Here is a 9,164-nt window from a genome sequence, read left to right on the forward strand (position 1 = left end):
CTTTTTTATCTCTCAAACCAACCCATTCGTCTTCTACTGTGTTGCTTTTCTCTGTTTCAGTCTATCGTTGCCTAACACCCCCTCTTAGATTCTCTAGAACCTCTGGTTCTTTAAACTTAGCCGGATCCCATCTCCTTACTTTCCTACCTTTGCGCAATTTATTCATTTTTAGGCTACAGTTCATCGCATATTGGTAGTAGTCACTGTCGACATGTGCCCTTGGAAATTTCTTACAGTTTAAAATCTGGTTCCGAAATCTCTGTCTTACCAACATACAATCAGTCTGAAATCTTCCTGTGTCTTCAGATCTCTTCATGATCCTTAAATCAAATGTTAACGATGATTAGATTATACTTTGTGCGACATTCTGCCAAGTAGCTTCCTCTTTCACTCCTTAATCTCAGACCATATTCACCTAATAATTTTCCGGGCCGTTTAGGAGTGTGGTCATGGTACTGCTTCTGAAACACATGTTTCTAGTTTTTGTTGGATTACTAAAAACCAGGGATTCTACAGGAAATGTATATGCATGTATCCACACACGCAATTTAAGTGCACTACTCATTCCACAGTAAAGGTCCTCGTCATTTCTTCTCTACGACTAATGGACTGGCAGATGTAGCAGACTCAGAAATTGGTAATTATTTAAAATATAATTTAAATGCTATGAATCTTATGTTCCTTTTCAAATGAAATGTATTAAGAATAAATGTTAAACATGTATACCACATGTAAGTGCAGTAGTACCATATTGAGGGACAAAATGTGTTCTACTAGTGTGACCATTCGGTGGCATGTAGGTTGGAGTGAAATAGCATCAAGGAAAGCAGGTAGAAGCCAACTGAAGAGGGAGCTGGTGAGTCCCATCACTCTCTACCACATTATGTCACCAAAAGCAACTACACGTTGCTCCATGCAGCTATACCGACTGTTCCGCAGTGTGCCTCATAATAAGTTGTGACGCAGTGCACATATACGTCTACACTACATGGAGTATATACATGAGTCACTAATAATACTAATATATATATATATATATATATATATATATATATATATATATATATATATATATATGGAATCTACACAAATCACCACACACAATAGGTGAGGGGAAACAGGTACCTATCTGCAGTTATTAAGTAAGATTTTGTGTAAAATCGATTCCTGTGAACGATGTTCGCGGAATGTTTAATTTGTGAGTGTTACGTGTTAGTGGCCAGTTTGGGCAGGAAAGAGACCTGTTTGGTAAATAGCCACCTTGCTGTTGTCTAATGTTGACAGCGTGTTTTCAAGACCGGTACACCTTGTTGTACACACAGTTTGGTGAATTAATGAGTGGCAGTAAAGTTACTGCCATTCTCGCTCCATTAACGGTTTTAATGGTCGACTGCTCAATTCCTTCCGTTCAGAAACTGCTGGAACTTTTAGCGTGTGCTGTATTGAATGGAGCCAGTCACCTCGGATCCACAGTATATCTTGCTTGTTTGGTGTTAATATTTAATGGAATGGTGATGATTACGTTCAAATCTATAGCTGCAATCAGTCATTATGCACTGATTGTTCAATATTCAAATATCTGAAATACCGTAACACCTAGCTGACGTACATTTGTTACAGAAGGAACCGATTTAATCTATTGGACCTCTTTAAATGGTGGGAGAGCTAGGGCATAGCTTGTTGGCCTAATTGCTAACAATGAAGTTTAGAGGCTGGGTGTGACGCATTTGATACCCTCCATACTGTGAAAACTGTTCCAGTTGACGACGGTGGAAACAATGAATTCTTTAACACCTAGGTGACCTACTTCTGTTTCAGAAGGAACTGATTTAAGACACTGGAACTCTTTAGATTTTGGAAGAGCTAGGGTATCACCTATTGGCCTAATGGCTAACTTAGAAATGTAAAAAGTTGGGCTGTTGTGCTCGGTAATCTCCATGCTGTGAAAAATATTCCAGATGACGACTGTGGAGACAATGAATTCGACATTGTTGAATAAACATTTACTGGGTATTACAGCTGAAGCAACCTCTTCAGAGTTGCCCACGATTGTCAACTCCAGCCTTTGAGCTTCGTAAAAAGTTCCACTGAACACCAAACCAAAAAGTAGACTGACCCAATTTTTTGACCCAACTTCTGTGCGTGAAGAGAGTGGCAGCATGTAAGATAGGACATGTGAATGTTCGACGGCGAAAGCCAACAATGAAGGCATGAGATTACGAGGTTAGATTCTTTCCTGGCTTTCCTTTTTTTTCCTTTAAATACACTTTAGGAGGATACGGAGTGCACGAGGTACCATTTCCATAGTCCTTGTTCATAGCATGACACAAGGTAGAAAAGCATATTATTCATATTCCATTTACGTTATATCTTAGAAGGTTATTCTAGGAAGTGCTCCTACGAGTCTCTCCCTGTCTGCTTGCTCGTCTTTAAAGTTTCAAGAATAGTACACTAAATGCAATTTCTTTCTCCTGAACTACGAAAGCACACAATAGCCATTCTTGTGCTAACTGTTCTGAAAACTATGTGATATCACCAATTTTCGCTCATTTTGTTCTTGGATGTCTTTATATGTATTATTGTTCAGGAAACACACTCCTAGAGCCCTCCTATGATGAACTGGTTGTCGTCATCTCTCTATGTGTAACTGAATATTTCCTTCATGGACGCTGAAATTCCTTAATATTCTGAGTGTCTTCTTTTTCTCAATGTAGGTTTTCAGCCCCTAAAAATCTCTTCATAGCAGTCCTCCCGATACCATTCATCTGCAGCTCGCAGATCCTCATCGCAGCGGACATCCCTTTGGATGATGTGCTCCCAATCATCCTTCCTCTCCTGTTCACAAACTGTAATTATCTTGTCCTAACCGAAGGACAGAAAATTGTAAACCTTTCCCCGAAAATTGGTCTTAAAAGTAAATTCAGCTTCAGTTGAGTGTAACTCTCATGTAACGTGGAAGCTGTTCCTGTCAACGAACCTCTTTCAGAAGCGCTTTAATTGAGTCAGGTCTTACGCTCTCTTTTCTGCAAGACGGACGAACAATACCATTTATTTTGTTCGTCAAGCCTTCAATATTCCGAAATCTTCTCAAATTACTTGTATGTCCCTCTTCAGGTTCTTTCCTAGTCACTTTCACTGAAAAAATCACATTAACAAATTAAAAACTTCTCAGCTGCTGGTTATGGGAAGGTATTTTACATAAAACCCACATAATTTGTGGAAATATGTACTCACATAATAATCTGCCAATAGCTCCACTATATAAATACAAGCGCTGTGAAGTTGTTCTGTCTGCGCACATAACAGAACTGGAGGGGAAATGCTGGTGAGGTACAAATCGTCTGCAATCTGAACAGCGATAAGCGTTACGATGGAAGCAGTGGCATTTCCCTGAAGAACGCTAGTATGGCCGTACGGGATAACTATGAGTAGATTTCCCCGCCACCCCATATCAGTGTGAAGCAGTCTGCAAAGATTTATATGGATTATGTCCATATGCGATTCTTGCGTTAATATTATCATTTAACTCATACCTGTACTCCACGTAGTGTAAAGGCATTTTGTGGGAAATAAACACCACCCGGGAATGTCTACACATTGCGTCACCGCTGATTTATGAGGTGCGCTACGAAAGGAGAGTATAACAGCGGAAAAGCGGGTAGTTTCTTGTTTCGACATAGTGGGATGAAGGGAGTGGGGTCTCCAGTTTGAAGACCTAGGAAGAGGGAAGTGTATGACCACACCCCGGCGATCTTCTGTCTTCATACTGCTACACTCCATCCCAAACTCTCAATTCCGTCATTTCACGAGAACACACTTCATCCCTTAATACGGCTCTTTAATCGGGTAAAGGCACATAATATTTTATCTGAACCCAATTCATTTAACAATAAAAATTATCTTTAAGCCATTAATACACTAATTCTTGGTAATTTTAGATCATTCAGTTCCCACAACAGTCACATTATGTTATAGAGGAAATGAAATATACTTTCTATGAAGAAAAAATTAATGAAATTTGATTTAGTACTGGGATAACTTTCCTCAAGATACCTTGGCTTTCTTGCCATAGAAGAGAAGCATGACCACAGAATATGCTTCATAAATAAAAGCGGAACGCGTTTGGTGAAAAATACTCTTCAATTGCAGTCATATTGAGACGGGAAAACCAATAATAATTGAATTATTAACTTTTAATGCATCTGGCTATTGGCGGGTACTGTAAACATGTAATAACTAATGAAAGTATAGGTACGAAATTAATGAAAGGTTCATTTGCTCTGGTTAACGACACCTCTGTTACTTGCGATGTCCAGTGAGTGCTGCTGTCTCTTTTTCGATATTGTGTTATTTAAAACGATACAATTGCTGCGTTTACTCAAATTAATTGGTTCAATTATTGCGCGATATTCGAATCGCCGTGATGGTACTTCCCTACGGACGTGAAAATTGTCTACTCGTATCTGTGCTTGTACATGACAACAATTTGATGGACAGTGCTGTCATTATGTCATGAGAGCAGTTTCGACCATAGGTCGAAACGTACGTATCACAACACGCAAATTCTAAAAGTTTCTGCAATATTTCGATTAAAGTCAACTAGGTGGCAAGTTTACTGCAAGGATAAAAATAATTTTTATACCCATTTTACGAAATTGTGTTTCAAAATAACCAAGCTATACATCTGCAGTAACATCGTGTTTCTTTTAGAGACACCAATATCAATAACACCTTCAAAGTGCTACTGATCGGCACAAGATGCTAAGGCTTATTTGTTCGAGGTAAAAACGTTGATGAGCCTGTATCCGAGTGTTGGGAAAGAAAGTATGCACTTAAAACTTTATAGGTGTTTGATATCAGGTTCCCATCTAAAAAATTACAGCAAGTCTTATAATTTTGTTAGACTTAAAAAAACGAAGAATTAGGGAATTAGTTTAGAAAGTGAGACACTTCAAGTGGTACATGAGTTTGGCAGTTTGGGCAGCAAAATAACTGAAGATTGTAGACGTAGAGAGGATATTAAATGTAGACTGGCAATGGCAAGGAAAGTATTTCTGAAGAAGAGAAATTTGTTAACATCGAATATAGATTGAACTGTCAGTAAGTCCTTTCTGAAAGTATTCGTATGGAGTGTAGCCATGTATGGAAGTGAAACATGTCCGTTAAATAGTGTAGACAAGAAGAGAATAGAAGTTTTCGAAATTTGGTGCTACATAAGAATGCTGAGGATTAGATGGGCAGGTCACGTCACAAATGAGGAGGTACCGAACAGAATTTAGGCGAAGAGGAATTTGTGGCAAAACTTGACCAGAAGAAGGAATCGGTTGGTAAGACAAATTCTGAGGCATCAAGGGATAAACAAGGAAGGAAGTGTGGAGGGTAAAAATCGTAGAGGGAGACCAAGAGATGAATACCCTAAGCAGATTCAGAAGGATGTAGGATGCAGTAGTTACTCGGAGATGAAGATGGTTGCACAGGATAGAGTAGGATGGAGAGCTGCATCAAACCAATCTCTGAACTGAAGACCACAACAACAACAACAAGAGCCGAGAGTTAACCACTTGACAACAGAATTATGTTTTATTCCTGAGGTGTGGTAAGTATTTTAGTTGTCTTATATCCTCTCCCAATCTCCTCTTAATTCAAATTTCTGTGACTATAAGCACTTACCTAGAGTCTCTTATGCATACTATACGAGAACTCGTGCTGGTTCATCATAAAAAAGAAAGTGAATATCAAGATTTCTCAGCCAAAGTCATAGACATTTATCTACTTTTTGTGAACATTTCTGGGATTATGGCGTGGAAAAGGTTACGTGGACACCCACAATGTAAACAGAAGCGAGTAAGAAGAATGAAGTGTCCCAACAAAAATTTTTAAAAAATTCCCGTAAATTCCTCAAAAAGTGGTTGTAAAATTGAACACTTAATAAAATATTAGTAGCTCCTAGTCAGTCAAGCCACGAAACATCAGTGAGAGAAAGGCTATATTCATGTTTCATTCACTAATCTCACAGGCGTGCGAGTACTGGTTGTCAACAGCGAAGAACTTGTGGGTCAGATAGCTACGAAATTGAGTGAATTGGATTGAATTGGATAGATCGATTCAGGAGTTTACGCTACACATAATGAGATAAAACGGTTAAAGAACATTAACATGAGTTTTCTCCTGAAGATTACTTCAGAAACTGAAGGCCGGTGCATGAGCAAGTTAATAATATTTTGCAGAATATTAGGAACGTGTTTCTTATTTAATATTATTAACCGGAAAGCAATAACATCAGAGCTACAGTTACGAGTTTTGGTCGGAGTAATGCAGTTCTCACAATGAAAGAATCAGAATACGAAAGTCAAACACTAGAATTCTTCACTCGTAGTGACATGCTGATGTACTGAAAAACTAAATCCAAAATAACAATGAAAAGTCAGATCGCTCTTAATCAACACACACCCTATCGGAAGAAAATGAAAATTTGGCAAGAAGAGCATTAAGTATGTTGACGCTTTGGGTCACACTGTGATGTGGTTTCAGTAGTGCAGTTGGTAGTTTACATGCACTCTCGGCGTGGGACACAGTTTCTTAAACGTCACGTATATTCAGTGTTCAAAAGGAAATCTGCAGTGTCATGAATAAAATACAGTCAGTTTTAAGGTCTTACTCAGATATCCCATAGACGAGTAGTTCCATTAAACTATATGCTTTACACTATGCTTAACAGTATGTACACTTACAGAACAATTTTACAGTTAAAGCATAATTCCATACTGAAATCATATAAGCAGTAGGTTTCAGGGACCTGTCGGAACCTTGAGCTCCATTTTTCTGAAGCTTGGTAGTGAAAAGTGCAGACGAAAGAGAGGGTATGAAACAAAGCGCAAACTACGGCAGATACGACACAGCTGTAAGGCGTAATAATGATGGCTTGCTCTTGCGTAAAATATTCAAATGTTCAAATGTGTGTGATATCTTATGGGACTTAACTGCTAAGGTCATCAGTCCCTAAGCTTACACACTACTGAACCTAAATTATCCTAAGTACAAACCCACACATGCATGCCCGAGGGAGGACTCGAACCTCCGCCGGGACAAGCGGCACAGCCCATGACTGCAGCGTGCTAGACCGCTCAGTTAATCACGGGCGGCGGTAAAATATTCCCTGGGTGTAGCAGTTCCCCCACAGATTCCAGGTCTGGGAGAGTCAGGAGGATTGAGTCATTTGGAAACAAAAATGCAGCGTTCTATGGATCGAAATGTGGAGTGCTAGATCCAGTAATCGGGTAGAAAGGTCAGAGACTTTAAATAGAGAAATGAGTTCGCTGAAGATAGATATAGGAGTTGCAGCAGTTCGATGGCAACAAGAGCAGGATGTATGGTTTGGTACGTACAGGATTGGCAATATGAAAATAAATAGTGGAATGCATTAGTAGGTCCGACAATGAATAAGAAAATAGGAATGTGGATGAACTATAGTTGCACAGACAGACACAAATGCAACACGCACCACAGTATTAAAGGTTTATACCCACACTGGCTTCGCAGATGCCAAAGAGACGGAAATACCTGTGATGAGGTAAATGAAAGTACTCTGATCATTAAGGAAGATACAAATTTAATTGTGATAGGGACTGAAATGCGATAGTGTTAAAAGAAAGGGAAAGAAAAGTAGTTAGGTAATATGAAGGAGGGAAGGAATGGACAGGGAAGCCATCTGGGGAATGGAAGAGGAATGCATCTGGTAAAATTTTGCACAAAACAGAATTTGATTATTGCTAGATTTTCTTATATCAGTCATAAAAGAAGGTTGTACACATGGAAGAAGCCTGGAGACACCGAAAATACTGAGATAGAGTATGTCATTATCAGCCTGATATATCGAATCGAGTACTGAATGCGTAAAAATTTACTCGGCCATAGTTTGCCATGACGATAATTAATTGGCTACAAACTGGAGAGTAAAACTCAAGCAACTAAGCGAAGGTGGTAAATTAAGACACTGGGATTCAGAAACTGGAAACGAAGTCAGGATTGTGGGTGGGATCAAAGAGAGGATTAGACAACTTTTGACGGAAATATTAGACGCAACAGATATAAGCAACAGAGGAGCAAACAGCTGCATCACAAGGCCGAGAAGAAACCCCTGGGTATCGCACGAGATACCGAATTTAATTAATTCAAGGAGAAAACATAAAAATTAAGCAAACGAATGAGGTAACAGGCGATAGAGACTTCTAAAAAAATGGGAGAAAAAAGTAAAAAATGGCAAAGCAGGAATGACTAGGAGAGATACGTACAACAGTAGATGAATGCATGATCATTCGAAATACGGATGCCGCCTTTAATAAAATTAAAGAAACTTTTGGAGGAAATAGCAGCAACTCCATGAAAAGCAAGAGCTCATATGGCAATATGTAGGATCGAATATACATAGTATACAAGGGGTGGCTGAAAAGTGGAGTGAATATATCGAACGGTTATCAAAGGGAAAATAAAACTTGTAGAGATTATCGTGGAAAAGGATGACAATGTTGACGAATATCTGATGAGAGATATTGTACCTCGAGAAGAATTGGATACAGAACTGAAAAAAATGCTCCTGGAATAAATGGCAATCCCTCAGAAAAAATGGGATCGTTGTGTTACGTGCGGACGGACAGCACGAAGTAACGCAACGCCGCCTCGGACTAACCGATTCTTCTTATCAGCCAGTTACAATTGGTGCCAGAAGTGGAATGGTAGAAGTGGAGACAGAGTTTGTAGCCGTTACACATGGTCGTAACTGGTATCAAGAGAGTCGACAGACGCCGTCGCCATTACAACCAGATCAATAGATGTCAGCTTAATGCAACAGACAGATGGAGCCGGAAGCAGTAACTCCAGCAATGCTGAGAAAACGCTTGGCCAAATCGTGGTTTGTTTCTAAGTACTGTAAACAAGAGTAGCCATATAGAGGAAAAAAAAAATGGTTCAAATGGCTCTGAGAACTATGGGACTTAACATCTGAGGTCATCAGTCCCCTAGAACTTAGAACTACTTAAACCTAACTAACGTAAGGACATCACACACAGCCATGCCCGAGGCAGGATTCGAACCTGCGACCGTAGCAGTCGCGCGGTTCCGGACTGAGCGCCTAGAACCGCTAGACCACCGCGGTCGGCTATAGAGGA

This window comes from Schistocerca nitens, chromosome 3 (assembly GCF_023898315.1).
Source record: "Schistocerca nitens isolate TAMUIC-IGC-003100 chromosome 3, iqSchNite1.1, whole genome shotgun sequence".
Classification (NCBI taxonomy): Eukaryota; Metazoa; Arthropoda; class Insecta; order Orthoptera; family Acrididae; genus Schistocerca; species Schistocerca nitens.